The sequence below is a fragment of the Oxyura jamaicensis genome, chromosome 6, assembly GCF_011077185.1.
Source record: "Oxyura jamaicensis isolate SHBP4307 breed ruddy duck chromosome 6, BPBGC_Ojam_1.0, whole genome shotgun sequence".
Classification (NCBI taxonomy): Eukaryota; Metazoa; Chordata; class Aves; order Anseriformes; family Anatidae; genus Oxyura; species Oxyura jamaicensis.
The window spans coordinates 8,629,742-8,645,468 of record NC_048898.1 but is presented as its reverse complement, the minus strand read 5'-3'; the positions used below and the strand labels follow the sequence as shown (position 1 = coordinate 8,645,468).

Sequence of the window (15,727 nt, the reverse complement as noted above, 5' to 3'; positions counted from 1 at the left end):
TCTTAATTGTTAGAGAAAGACTAGGAAAAAAAAAAAAAAAAAAAAAAAAAAACAGAACAAGACACTGGTGAGGAACACCATTTCATGGTCATTCACCACTTAAGGAAGGTCCTCAGTTCAAAGTTGCACTAAGGTTTTTTGATATCTTTATGGCCTTGATTCAGCAAAGAAAGGAAACCATTACAGTAATCCACAGTAAGCATCAACATTTGTTTCTATCCCATTTCATAACATAGTACAGCATTGTCCAATTCAGACTGTAATTTGTGATTAGCAAAGAAAACACCTTAGTTAGGCAGTTTCTCAAGAATCCTGTGGCTCTGTCACAAAACTAGAGTTACAACAAGAGAGACCAATCCATGCAAAGTTCACCTTGAACATAAGTAGCCTTTCCTAAGCAGAGCTTTATTGCAAGGACTCTGACTTGAGTTCAAACCATCCTAACCAGAGTACAGAGCTAACTTTGCTCTGAAACTTATTTGGCTACTTCTAGCATTCTCCTCTGCACAGTACAATAGCATACGGCACGGGTACATTCAAAATGATCTATAATAAAGTAGATTGAGCTCTTGGTTTTCCCTTTGGAGTCATTATAAAGATCCCAGGTATGGGGAAGATATACACACAGCCTGTTCTGCAAGGCATTGCTGGACATTATTTAAAGTAGCAGTTGGAGTGAAAGAGAACTGGCCATACAGATTGAAGGATCAGACTGTGGTGCTCCTGCTATTTTCCAAACAGTAGCTGAATGGCTGCAAATGAGCACAGGCAGGACAAAATGTTCTGAGCTGTCACAAGGCTGACAGGAATGTGATCACATGCTGAGCAGGTGCGAGTCATGTGCAGAGCCAGCTGTGCCAGTAACTGCCTGAAAATTAAATTGTGAAAGCAATGGGGCCTATGTAGTACTGTGATATCTGTTTGAAGCAGTACTATTCTTCCAAAATATCCTGTTTGTGCAAATACAGTGCTTGAGAAGCTGTGGATTCTCTGAAGAACTGTGTTGCTTTTTTACTTTTTGTTTAAGATAAATCACTTATATGTGCCAGGGCCAGGAGTGACTAGGCCTTAATAGCAGTAACCAACCTCAGCTGGGACCCACACCCACATACATATTCTCTGACCATGGGCCTAGGAGATCTACTTAAGCTCCGCTGTAGGCCTTCAATATACGTTTAAATTTTCTTTGTAACTCAGCTATGGTATTCTTAGTTGTTGGCCCCAGTCCTAATTTATAGCCTGGCTTTGTATCTTGATTTTGGGCTTACCCTTGTTGTGACACATCTACTGAGCACCCACCAAGTTTTGTCTGAGACTAGTTATTTCTGCTAGATTAGTTCTGGCCTGAAGTTTGACTGCCTGGCTTGACCTTGGACCTGCATCATCACCAGACCTTGCTGTATGATCTAGATGCTTGATCAAATTTAGCTACTATCCTTGAGTCAACCTTGCTCAGGTAACGGGGTCTAAGTGCTACTAGCCTTGTTACTGTACTTAGCTCCTTGTCTCTTAAAGAAAAGCTAGTTCTTGCTGTCTCCCGATGAAATGAAGCTTAGTAGCAATAGAACTAATCTATATGACTTTCAGGCATCTGGAATGACAGTATTTATATTAAATAGAAAATCTTAATGCTCTTGTTACCAGTGCTTTACAGCTCATGGAAATCCCTGTGCTTGTCTTCTTCAACTGCCCTTCAGGCCATTCTTGGAGTTTGTCACTTATGTAACCCATGTTTAAATTGCATCCTAAAGACATGGTTCTTCCTTCCCTATCCTGAGGTGCCTGTTACAGGTGCCACTATGAGCAAGCATGCAGTTGTGCAATAAAGCAGTATAGAGAACTGAAAACTAAGTATAGAAAGCTGATGGAGGCTGAGCATAAGGGGTGAGACAGGCTTATCTAAACAAAAGACAGTAGAGATATCAAATATCTTGTAGCTTTGCTTCTAGTTGTGTGCGAGTCAGAGGATAGCTTTGGTTTTTTTTACTGCTTCTGAAAGTAATTACAGGACAATTATTTGAGTGAAAATTTAGTGCTTGAGACAGCCCCTTCTGTCAAATCTCAGTGGTAAAATAGTGACAGGACAATCCATCGATTACTACATGTAGTTGTTTTAGTCTTTTCTTGTCTTACCTTAAAAATGTTGTTAAAATGTTTGTTATGAATTACAATGGGCCAAACTGCAACTCAAATGTGACCCCTCCTGTAGTATCAGTCAGGTCCTACTGTACTTTACAAGGGAGGCCTATCAGGCCAGGTACTGTTCTCAGAAAGGTAGCCTGCTGAGGAACATTGCCTTCTCTCTAGAGCAGTGTTTTTTTACCACTGAATGACTTCTTTTTAATGAGCAGCTGTAAAAGACTGCAAAAGATGGCAGCTTTGCATTCTGAGTGTCAAAAAGAGGAATTTCCCCTGTCCAAAGCCATACACATGGAAGACAAAAAATCTTAGCAAGGCAAGAGTAGTATTTTCATTTTGTACTTCAGAAATTGGACGTGAAGTAAGAGAGTTGTGCAAGGCTATTCAGAAACGCAGGCTGCCTGAGTCCCAGCCTCATCTAGAAGACCTATCTGTGTCCTTGATTACACAGGAGAGGACGTTCTCCTGGAAGGAAAACAAATTAATTCTGCCTGATGGTTATTACTAGAGAAGATACTAGCTGTTCGGTAGCAGAATCTGTATTTGTGGATGTGAGTTATCAACTCTTCTGTCTATGGTAGTCCTTTTGTTTTGTGTGAGAGCTGTGAGTTAACTGAACAACATGTTGTATTGAATTCTGTGGTGTGGTGTGTTGGCAAACTGGAATGGGATCAATGGTGCCAATACAGCAGTTCCCAGTCAAGCTAAATTTGCATTCCTCATAAAGTGCTACTGCTGCCTCTGCAGGATTCAATTTCCTTTCTATTTTTATATGATTTTCTAAGTCTGTAGTTAATATTAACTGACAGGGCCAGCCGAGAATCCTGGGATTTCCTATTACAGATAATTAAGGAAACTACTAATTCATGTACAGACAGATGCCTTGTGGTAAATTGCACTGCATGAGTATCATTGCCTTCATTGCTAATTCTTGTTCCTACTGATTACGGAATCTGTCTTATACTATAAGGTGCTAGAAGCATGCATCAGGCTTTCTAACAAATGTGTAAAGAAAGCAAAGAAGCTTTTATTCTTAAATTTTTGACTTTTTTTGAGTCAGTTGTCCAATTTTTTTTTTGTACCCAGAATATGTGGAAGCTTGCACTTCTAAGCTTTATTAGTGGAGCTTTGAGAAGAGCTTAGAGGGCTAAGGAGGAATTACATTCATCAAGAACTCTTCCAGTGCATCTTAGGTGTTACCAAATTGGCGTAAGATTCTAACCTAATGTAGAATCAAGCTTCTTGTTTGTCTCCAAAGAATTGTCTCTGAAGAAATTGCCATCAGGTAACCTCAAGAATGGGCTGCTCCACAAGGGAAGGCTGCCGGGAGCTGAGGCTGCCGGGAAGGTAGGCAGGACAGTGGCCTTGCCAACAAGGGTTGCAATTCCATGAGACCTGTGTGGCAAGAACAGAGGAGGGGCGGTAGCAGTACCACAGTCATCACCAGGCAAGTCTGTAGTGATGAGGCATGCCCAAGGCCTAATGAGAGAGCCAAGTCTGGCTGGGGATCAGCAGGGCACATCGCCGTAGCCAGGCATAGGTTTACCTACAGCATAGCTATGGATTAGAGGTTGTACTTCAAACATGTTGAGCCAGACCAAGTATGAGGACCTAAGCTTAAATGCAGCATGAAGCAAGGCAGAGAAAACCCTGGTGAGGCTTCTCACAGCTCTTGCACACAAACCAAATGTTTCTCTGCATCATGTCTGAGCTGGCCGTAAGCACAGGCAGCCAGAGTGGGGCGGCGGAACCTGTTGGAGCACTCACATAGCAGTTCAGTTGTAAACTGCTCTGTTCCTGAGCTGTTTCCCAGACAGGAGGTAGGAATTTGGGTTAGATGGATCTACAGTCTTATGTGATACAGCCATTGTTAAGGTAATGCATTAGTAAAACTTTCTGGCCTTAAAATCTTAATCTGACCATGCAAGAACAGGGCTCCAAAATTAATCTGAATGAACTGCCTCAGATTGAGTAGATTTAAAGTGGAATATACTTTTGTAAAATAGTGTTTCCTTATTAGCTATCAGCATAAACATATAACACTGTATTCAAACAAGCAGGTATCTGTGATCTTAGGTCCAAGGTGCATTCTTTAACATCTTGTGGAGTAGAATTGTTTCCTGAGAGATCGGCTGTTTACCTTGTCCGTCATCTGATAGTTTGCTTCCTGTTCTCTAGGAAGACACACTGGGGTCTCCTGACTCATATCTTAGCAACAAGCAGAAGGTTGTATTTGGATTGTAACGTGTCTGAAGACAATGCAACGTGAGCAGAGAGGAAGGAGATCTGTGCTTGAGACAGATCCTTCTCAATTGTCTCCTGCAGGAAGGATAGGAGAGCACTCTAATTGGAGTTGTATCAGTTTGCTTTCTTCTGCCCACACTTGGTCCCAACAGGATGGACACTATGGCAGGTCTGGCTCTTGCAGTCCTCTGCCCCTGAAGAGCTAGTTTCAGTATGCTGACTCAGTCCAGAGGCATCCTGCCTGAAGTACGGGTGCAGCCCTCAGCTTAATCAGTAGAGTTGGTATTTGGAGAGGGGAAAAAGCTTAGCTCTGTTTCTATACTTCATTTGGAATAAAGGAAACACAGCAAGTATGGCCTGAAGGAGATAAGAGGCTACTTCTTGAACTGGCTCACTGATAGGCAGTTCATTCAGTTGAATTTCCAAGTCTTGTTCTTTTATGTCTGAATTATCAACTGAAGGTACTATAGCTCAATCAAAACTACTAGCAGGCAAGCTCAATGCTAACTTGCGTTGTTTAAAAAAAAAAAAAAAAGGAATTGAGCATGGAAGATGGGCAATCATTATAAATAAACAGGACATAAGTTTAATATAGCATGATTGTACTTGGCTGAGTATCCTTTAAAGCAAGAATATGGCAGAGCACAGTCGATGGATTGTTACAAGCTCCATCGCACCAGCCTGCTTTTCTAGCCCTGTTGTGCTTCTGCTTTTATCAAATTCTGTATGTTCGTATCTCAGCATGGTTAGCCCTGATTATGATCATCCTGATACCTGTTAAATGAGCTGCTTCTTACTAAGCTTAGTTTCCAAGACCATTAAAAACAAAGACTAGTGTTTCCTATTAATGCACAAAGGCAATCCATGTACCTCCCAGTTGTTACCAGTTCTTTATTTCCTCTCCCTGGGAATGCTGCAAAAACATATTCCATAACACACTTTCTACTGATCTGAATAACCAGCTGTGTGCAGCTGCCCTAACCTACAGTGTTGGTTTTACAGAAAATGTAGTATCCCGTGGGCCCTAGTTTAGATGCTAATAATATAGACAGATGAAGTTAATATATGCTAGGGTAGCTATTAGTGTCTATATATGATTCCATCTTCAAAAAGTGTATGGGTCCCTTGGCACTTACCTGTATATGTAGTTTATCACAGTAATCCTGGTGAGAAGGGACCTCAGGAAGTCACTCATCGAACCTCCTGCTCAAACTAAGGTCAGGTGTAAGGTCAGGCCTGGTTGCTCAGTATTATATCCAGTTGGGTCTTGAAAACCTTCAGGAATGGAAACTGCACAGCCTCTCCAGGTAACTTGTTCCTTGGCCTTCCTGAGAAGTTTTTTTTTTTTTTTTTTTCCTGTGTCTGCAGTTGGAATTTCTCTTGATATTACAGTTAAATCCAGAGGTAGATGCTATGTAAAATGTCTGCGTTGCAGTTCAGCTGTTTTAATTCAGAGTGATGTCAGATGCAGAAAACATCTGACCTGTGTTGAGACCTGTGTGGGCCATAGGTGAAGTGCTAGTGATGGGGACAGAGGCTGATGTCTGTAAAATCTGTGCTCCAGAAGGGATATGGGATCCCTACTCATGCTGCAATTAATTGTACTTGGAGCTCTGTCTGTAACTCAACCAGGGTAGAGGTTGTTACAGAAACAATGCCATGAACCAATAAGTACCCAAAAGTCAAAGGTATGTGAAACTAAATGATGTATAAACACTGAATTGGTCTTCCATACCTTGTTTTCCCAACAAGCTTTATCTTCCTCCCCTGTAATCGAGGCATGGTTTGTCTCTATCTGATGCTGCTCATATCTTTGTAGACCTGCAAAACCAGCATGAAATTGATGTGATTTTCTTTCACTGCTGCCCAAAAGGGGCTGAATAGCAGCCCTGGAACAGAGCAGGCTTGTTGTCTTCATTCTGCAGCTGCATGACAAATCTGCCTCTAAGCCTGCAGCTTCAAGAAGACAGCACAGCATCTGTTCACATAAAAGGTAGCTTTTGGCTTTTTTTTTTTTTTTAAATGAGAAATTTAAACTATTTGGTTTAAATGGAAACTTAGAAACAGGTGACTTAGGCTTTCCTCACTTGCCAGGAGAAGCTTCCCACTTATTGTTCACAAAGGAATGAATGGATTTTTCTCAAATTAAATTAAATATTTTTGCCCCACATGTGGGGAGATTAACATCTAATTTACAAGATGCTTAAATCCTGGTATAATAATTATATTCTGTTATGTGAATCTGTTTAGTCAAGGTGTGAATACAAAGTCCTTTGAATTTTTAGGGGCTCATTCTTCCTATATTCCTCTCTTTCTGTGTGCATTTGTTTGTCACCATGACAACTTCCCATGAGTTTGTCTGACACTGTGCTCTTCAGCAAAGTTACAGTTAACCCTGGACCTGAACAGAGTGCCAGGGAATAACATTTGAGCATCCGATTTCCATGATCTCATGCATAGTTCTGCTCTGGAGTCTGATGCATCTATGTATGCAAGTTTTAGAAAAAAGAATTAACGTTTCCTTCACTAGATTCAAGCTGCAACATGTTTCTCCAATTTCTATTTCTCCAATATCTTTTCATTCTAATTATATATACACATTACTGACATGTTTGTGAAATCAATATTAAATTATCACTTAAGGTATTTATAGTCTGACATATAAAAGTCTCCATGTTTCCTTTAGAAGTCATTCTTTTTATAGCCTACCTTAGAAATTGTTCTTACTGAATACTGGGATCAGCATTTAATGGGCCAGTATTCTAGCCTAGAACTAAGCTGCCTCACACCTGTCTCTGGCCTCTCCCATAACTTAGAAAAATATTCCTGCCTCTGCAAATGTGCCTGATCTATATTCTTTAAGTCAGGAATAATTTTTGAACTTAAGTTGTGGTACTGAAAAGCTCTGTGCATTCCTTGGTCTGGGATGCCCATGCTGGTATCTTTGGGAGCTGTGTAGATTTGTGCTGCTGGGGCTGCGTAGTGGCTGCTCATTGCCATGCGTCTTCACCCCTCCGCACAGCATTTTTGGTCTCTTGGGAGAGTGCAGATCTTTTGAGTACCAGACACCAGGAGACTTTACCAAATTAGGCTTTTGGACTGGAAGCTTCAGTCCCTTGAATGATTTGTAGCATGTTTATTTGGGATATTTGGTTTAGTTCAGTGATAAGAGTGCTTTAATGTTAGAAAAGGTGAAACTGAGGCAACTCTAAGCCTGCCAGAGGCAGTAAGGACAAAGTTTTCAGTTGACTTATGGATGGAATTGACCTCTATCAATGTTATGTTTATTGCCAATTGGTTGACAAGACTGGTTAAAAACCTTGCGTATGCTATTTCCCCTTCAACCACAGAACAAAACCCTCAGCCACAAAGTTTCTTAAATATACATGCCAATACACTGAGTTAGCTTTTTGTAGTGGGGCCTACACTGTAGCTGGAGAAACTGAAAGTACTGCTTCTGCTTATTGTGTTGGTCCTGCGTGCTCCAGCTGGTAGCTGCTGTGTCTCTGGATGTACATCATGCATAACGCATCCATTCTCTGAAGCAGACCTGTAAGAAACGTATAAAGCCTTGCATCAAGCTTTGCAGTTGTAGGGAATAACCTGAAAGATGCACGGAGGATTCTCTTTTCCTAAACAAAATATCTCAAATAACTGAAATGCAAATCACTTAGCTTGGTTGCATTACCTGATCAGAAGGGTATGTAGAAATGTGACAGCTGTATTTCCTCTATAAAAAGAGCTACTCATTCCAGTCTTTTCTGAAAGGCTACTGGAAATAGCTTCTTTGAATTGTGATTCTGGAGATGGGAAAGGTAGGCTAATCTTTCTATTGTCTTGCTATTGAAATAGTGTTCCAGGAGCTTTCTAGGACTCATGAAATCTCATTAACAGGGTGAGAAAGGTCAGTTTTCTATCACCTAACAGAAAAAGAACGCACAAACTACTTAACAGAAGCCAGAAAAAATGACTCCCAGCTATCTCTTAGTGAATTTATTGGTATTTATTCTTTTACAAGCAGTGGCAGAAATCATGTTCAGAAATATCTGTATGACCTACAAGACTAATACAGCTAAGACAAACCAGTTCAGCACTACAAATAGGAGGGATAAAACACAAATCTCAGCTGGCTGTGCTAATGGTGATGCAATTTTAATTATTGGAATCCGTGCAAGAACACATGCAATTGAGTGCAAGTGAAGATGTATTAAGTTCAGTTTCTGACTATAGTTAATAAAATGATTAAAGAAATAATTGGAGGCATGTCAGTGTACTCTAAGCAAAAAATCCACTGGACTATTCTACTGTACTGCTGTCAATAGTAAGATATGATTTGACAATATGCTTAGTGATAAAAATGCAGTTCCAAGAAGTTTGCAATCAGATGGTGTCAAAATCCTGTTTTCAAAAATAAGCAGAATTTTTTCCTTCAACTCTAACTCTGAATTGTAACATGATTCTTAGGCTGAGCTGCCAAAATGAATATATTTAGTGATCCTGAGGGCAGGTGCATGAAGTAATGCTTCAGCATTCAGTAAATGTTTGGTAACTTCTTTATTTACCAGTAGGTGTCACTGGAGTCCAGCAGAGAGCTGTTATTACTTAAAAACATCTTTTCTACTTGATTGGGCCTTCGTTTCATAAACGCTTGGTATTTGTACATGTTGACTTATATCCAGTAACAATGAACAAATACAATCAATACCCTTTCAGATATGTTTTTTTTCACTCTTTCAGCTACTGGTAACTGTTGATGGATAATTCAATGGCTTGGGAAAAAAAATATTTTTTTTTCTCTGCAGCATGCTTGAATTTGGTCCAAACTGAAAATGACTAAAGTGATTATTCAGTGCAAAGGTGAAGCCAGTAAGCAATGTCTGTTTGATTACTCAGCCTTTACTCAATATTCCTTTGGCAGGGGGGAAGAAGATGATGGAAAATCAAGCCAGAAGACTCGGATCTTCAATTTCTTTGGCACCTACACTGAAACTTACAAAGCCTGGGAACTCAATGGGACAGGAAAGATCTGCACTGTCAGCCATGGAGCAGCTTTCTGCAAGTCTGAGATAAAGCATTTAGGGACGCAATCTAGTGGAAGCTCCACTTCTGGTGCCTGTAGGTACCTACCTCTGGAAATAAGCAGTATGCTCTTACTGATGTCTGTTTTTCTCCAGTCTTAAAGGTAAATTACTTCCAAAGAATACAAATAAAAGGAAACCTCTGAGGTTATCTGTAAAATCACCTCTCAATAGCTTTGTGCACTAGTACTTCATTAGTGGGATTTTCTTTGAAGATTTGGATGTTGCATCCTATCACTTGCATTAGGGGACAGGGAGCACAGCACTTAGGAGTGAGCTGAAGTAGACTATGAAATGATATTTCTTGATTTAATGAGCTCTAGTCCTTTTTTGCCATGTCTCTGCAAGGTAGGTGATCAGCAATGGTATTTGGGTTAAAATGTGCTTACAGGCACACATTTGCTATCTGTAGAGCACGGAAAAGCACCAAGTAGACACCTGTGGTTACCAAATGTTCTAGCTGTTTGAGATAACACATCAGAAGATGAAGAGAAAGGGGAGTTAGGTTTTGTTTTCCCTCAGTTATTAAACAGATACTGTAAAAGCGTTCTTCATGAAAACCAACAGGGAGCCATTATGAGTTATTTGCAGTAGTCATAGCTTAAGCCTAAGCTCTTGCATAAATGTGTTTCTCCAGTCTTTCAAATATTTACCAAGGAACAACGTGATACACAGTAAACGTTCACCTCAAACTCAAGATCACAGTGGGAAAACTATAGTATAAGGAGGCTGTTACGGGCCAGTATTATTAGGTTAATAATGTGCTTTTGGTCAGTAAACACAGAGGGCCTGTTCTGCTGTCTTGAAATGTGGCAAGATCCAGTGAAGAGTTTTGATATGTCTAAAGAATCAATTGAAACAGGTTCTTTTTTTTAGCCTTTTGCTAAATTTAAATACAATTCTGAAATACTTCGTCACTCGTTAGCAGGCACTTCTGCACATGGTCTTTTCACAAAGCATGGTAATGTTGTATGTAGTGAACCTTGTCAAATGCAGAAAGGATTGCAGAACTGGCACCATGCATGGTGCTGGGTGTACAAAGTTCTTGTGCAACAGGCAGAAGACATTACAGCTCTTTACGGTACTGCACTGTAATTGGAATAAAGGGGAAAGTAGTTGGTTCAGAACTGTGCTGTGGCAGGAAACAACAGTAGCCACTAACTGATATTTTTGTTGCCTCCTCCTTCTTCAGGAGGAAATCTTCATGTTGTTATTCTTTAATTTTCATTGTATCAGTTTAATTTGTTAGATAATTACCTCTGCCATGAGGTTCAGGGATCCATTCATCCAGTTCTCTTTAGTCCTGCAAGCTTTGAATTGTTTGTGGATTTGCTTTTCCAGTTGTTGTTTGTTTGTACTTTGTATCATTGCCCACGGCTTCCAAAGGCCACACATACGGGTCTCAGTGCAGCAACTTAGTTGTTTGAGCTGACATTGCTATGGCTTAATGTTTTGTGACCGCTATAGAAGCGCTTGGTTTCTGGCTGAGTTCTACTCTTTGAAGAACAGAAACAAGTATGTAAGAAATACCAAGGTGAAAAATAAATCCTATGAATCAACTGAAAAGGGAACAGAGTGATTATAGCATCTGTGTATAAAGAGCCATACAAAAACCTAATAAACCAGAGGAGAAAGGAATGTAATTTATAGGTGGTGGTCATGTACAAGCAGGTGAAGGAAGCACATTAGTGAAGTAAGCAACAGTAATGGCTGCTACCCTAGGAATAGAACAGGGCAGTCAGTTCCATCAAACTCTTTGTAAGAAAGACGGTTTAAAACACCAATTGCTTTTTTCACTGCCATGTCTTTCTCTCCCCATTAAGTGCTATGTCAGTACATTTTGATAGCTTTCATTAAGGACTGCCAGCATGAAGACAGAGATAAATTCAACAACAATGAGAAACAAGTTCTTAAAAGAAGAATTCTTAGAAAACTTCAGGGAGCAATTTTATTTGCTCCTCTTGTAAGGTAGCAAAAGATCTCAGGCATTTGAGAGTCAGCCCCACTTAGTTTTGTAACAGAGCAATGTAAACTTTATCTGACCAAAGAACCTAAGCTTTCCTTGCCTCTTTTGCAGTGACAATGCAGCCTAACTTTAAATGAGTGTGCTTTTTTTTTTTTTTTTTTTTAAAAAAAAAAAAAAAAAAAAACCTGGAACATGCTGGCATGTTGTGAAGTCTTCATGGAAAAAGGCACAGGCAGTTACTCTCTCAGCAGAGCTTGCTGAGATAAACTGCACAGCAGAATAAAGTTGACCTTGGCTATTGTAACAAGGTGAAAGCTACTTTGTGCTTTTCCCACTAGTACTTCACCAGGGGTTTTTCCAGCAGACTTGCAAGCTGATCACCTAGGGAAAAAAATTGCTCAGAACAAACACTGAGAATTTAGCCGTAGGTGAATGACTACTGTTGGTTCGTCGAGTAAAACTAGTATTTCCAGAGGCTTTTATGTTGTAGAGATGATGCCGCCTCTCATATGATTGCAACAGATGGGTGTGCAGGCTGGAGAGAAGGTGGAGTAGCATAACTTTTTTTTTTTTTTTTTTCCTGCTAGCTGCCTGGGTCTGATTCTTTAGTGCCAGGATCCAGAGAACTCCTTTTATCCCCCCAAAACTAGCTCCTTGCTGCACTCCCATAAAGCATTCATTTGTTCTGCTCAGTGGTGCTTCTTCTAACCTTTCAGTTATGGAACTTAATGCCTTGTCTTGGCCATCTTGTATGATGAGAAAGCTGCAAGATAAATGCAGAAAAACATGATCGCAGACTGCATCAAGATCCCCTACTTGAATGCCTTTCAGTCCTCTCAGGGATGAGTGTCAGAGAAGTAACATGCTGCCCATCGGGAATGCCGTACTAAGAAAAGCTGTTCTTGACAGAAATCACACTCGGATGCACAGGGGGCTGCAGGTCTCCCCTCCTTCCCTCCCCACCCCTGCGTGCTCTGATCTGAGCGCTGCAGCTCTTGGCACAGCTGTTTTCACCCACTCCCATGCTGCCACTGGTGGTTTTGCTGAACTTCCTCCAGCACCCATAAGCAGCAATACTAATGTATAAATAACTATTTTCAGTGCTGCTTCAGAGAGGTTGACTAAAGCATGGTAATTAGTTACTTAATGTGTCTCTTTACCCTCCCTTCTTTGCTATGCAAATAGGAAGGGGGAAATTCTAGCCCCAGTGAAATGGCAAAGCCCTGAGTGCTCTCACCCAGGTGTGCGGGGTGACACTTGAAGGACAGGAACAGGAGGAGACAGACATTTCACAAAGAAAAAGCAAAACACATTGAAACGTTTAACATTTTAAGTGGTACTAATTGAGACATAAAAGCCCTGCAGCAGCTGTGAGTGCAGCAGGAACAGCAGGACATCCTCTTCTTCCCCATCCCTTCCCACCTGCAGGAAAGGTGAGGAAGGAAGTACTGTAGGAAGCTGGCGAGAACATAGGAGGCAAACAGTGACTAGGTGAGACACAGAAGAAGGGGGAGGAGGAGGAGGAGAAGAAGATGCTGAGTGGACTCAGGTGCCACTGGGTTTTGTAGTTCTGGGGGAAAAGTTCTGGACATTAGGAAAACAGGGAGAGCCTGCCTGTGAGTTACTTGTTGGGTAATGCTTAGGAGGGAAGTGGGCAGTGGGTTACTGAATTTATTCTCCTTCGCTGGAAAAAGGAGCAAAGCAAGGATGCATTATGCTGTTAATTTGTATACTCGATATAAAGGATACCTACTGCCATGCTCCTCTTAAAATCTGCTTGTAGCCTCATGTTAAGCTGTCAGATGCTCACTTTGACTATAAGGCAACACTGTGAAGCCTTCCTGATGGTTTCTGGAAGGACACTGCTGTCCTGGAGTATCTGCTGCGTGGGAAACCTTCCATTTACCTGCATTGTTGCCTCCATTTTATTTTGGAAGAAAATCTACTCTGAAACAGTTTAAAATGTTTTAATGTCTGCTGTAAGATTGAATTCTGTGAAAGGCTCTGCACTAGGCTACAACTTATTTTGGAAAATTTGGCTTGTAACTTCCCACACCCTGCCCTGAAATCTCAGCACAGAACCTCAAAAAGAGAACTGGGATGGCCGTAGGGTGTATTAAGATGAGATGTATCCAAATAACTGTTCTGTCCTTCTTATACATTCCTCCTCCTGTTTCACTTCTCTCTCATCTCCAGCTTTGATGCCTTTGTGCTGCATCTTTCAGTGTTTTCTGACTTTATTATACGTAGTAAAAACGTTAGGTTCTTTTGTGGGGGGAGTTACAGAATGCTGTACGACACACTCTGGCTTTCCAGAGTAAGTTTTTAAGATGGAAAAGCTGGAGATGTAAGATGGCTGCTTACCGCCCACTGCTTTCTTCATGAAGGCAAATGCCAAACTGAAGTGTTTTGTGTGGTTTGTTTCTTGTGAAGTTTGTGGTAGGGATTTTATTTATTTATTTATTTATTTATGATTAAGGGAGATGGCAACTATCAATAATAATTCCACACAAGGAATAAGATGCCTGTTGAATTCCACCCTTTATGAGAACTAAACTTACCTACTGCCAAAAGTAGATGGGGTTTGGCTTTTATTTGCTCTGTCTTGTTGCCTGCATATTTGAGGTAAGCCAGATAAAATGGAAATAGCAAGGTTTAACATGTTAATTGCCAAAAGTACTGAGTTACTGGGAGTAAAATTTTCAAACGTATCTGCAGTAAAGTAGGAGTGGAAACATTGTCCCTCATTTCAGCTGCTTTTTATCATAACAACGTTTGGTTCCCATGATCATTTAAGTAAAAGGTTTTTCTGGACTTACAGGCTTCTGCTGATACCTAAGATAGGGCAGTCAGCACATAAATTAGGTTAGCGTCATCTGCTAGTCATGTGGAATGCTACCATGACCATGAATCTGCAATGTGTTACATTACTCTGTATGGAGATTTTATGAAGACTAAAAATACCATTGAAAATACAAAGATAACCCATGGGTTCTAGGGTATATGACAGCTTTCAAATTATACCCAGTTATTATCACTATAGCACCAAATTATCTAAATTACAGTTTAAATGATGTAAGTAGCTCAGGTTTTAGGTCAGACACTAATTTAATTTCAATTTTTAACATAACTTTATATCCAAATAGATTTAGAAACTATTTCCAAATAGTTTCTTGGTTTCAATTCGATATTCTTCTGATTCTCAGGATAATTCTTTTAATGTTGTAAAGAACTCCGGAGAGCCTCGGGGTATTCTGAGCTCTCACAGTGCTGTTCTTCCCTCTTTGTCTAACAGATCAGTCACCAAATAAGACTTTCAAACTCATGCAATGGATAGCTAAACCAGTTTGAGTTTTGCATACTGTTTTACTCTTGAAGTTTAAACAAGCTAATTAGTAGCTCTGATACAAGAATACTCACAGGGAAAAAAAAAAAAAAAAAACAAACAAAAAAAAACACCTTCTCACCTTTTATATTCTAATTATGTACTTTAACATTTATAACCAGTTTTCAATAGCTCTTCCATAACTGAGTCAGGTGTTTAAGGTATAAATAAACCTGTAAGCCTTCTTTGAAACACAATAGGCACTTCTATGATATTTCAACTCACCTTGTATTTCTCACAGTTTATTTTATCTTCCCTTTCCCGAGCACCAGCTGTGCAGTGTTTTTGACAGAGCACATTCAGAGTGTTTGTTCTTCACAAGTTATACCTACAAGCTTGTAACGTATCAACAGGTGGCAGGTAAAGGCAAGCAATTGGTTTACTTGAGGGATCATTAAACAAAACCATCTTATGTCTCTTTATTGGAAGCCATTAACTAGCATTGGTTTTAGTAGAGATTGAGAAAAAAGCCAGGTGTCTTAACCAGAAGTATGGAGACAACCCCAACCTTGTGTGTGTGCAATGAAATAGGCCTCTCATTTTTGTTACTGCTTAAAAAATAAATTGTATTTGACACATGTATTTTAAAACTGTTTCTCGGCGGGCTAGTGTGACCAGAAGGCTTGTGAAGCCACTTTAGGTTCTCAGGCTGGGATTTTTAAAATTATTTTTCGCGTTCGCGGTGTTTTTTCGTTCTATAGGAGCCGCTTGGAGTCCCAAAGGTGCGCGCGAACACCCTGTACGTGGGTGGAGGCGTTGGAAGCGGCAGCACGGGTGAAGCCGGGGCGCGGGGCCGCTCCCTCCCGGCCAGGCCGCCTCCCGCGGGGGGCTCCGGGCGGGCCGGGCCTAGGCCGCGCCCCAGGCCTCGGGCCCCGCGAACTACACCCCCCAGCGGGCACCGCGCGGCGCGGCGGG

General features: G+C 40.7%; 1 protein-coding gene across 2 annotated transcripts in view; it reads left to right on the top strand.

Moving 5' to 3' along the window:
* Positions 1-15,727, top strand: part of WAPL (WAPL cohesin release factor) — a 147,841-nt gene that overhangs the window by 55,873 nt on the left and 76,241 nt on the right. The window contains exons 1-2 of one of the 2 annotated variants that reach the window (XM_035329593.1): positions 1,266-1,456; positions 9,302-9,492. The gene's annotated coding sequence lies outside the window, so the exon portion shown is untranslated. Of the gene's footprint in view, positions 1-1,265; positions 1,457-9,301; positions 9,493-15,727 lie in introns of those variants that run through there. The other variant, XM_035329592.1, reaches the window with a different exon arrangement.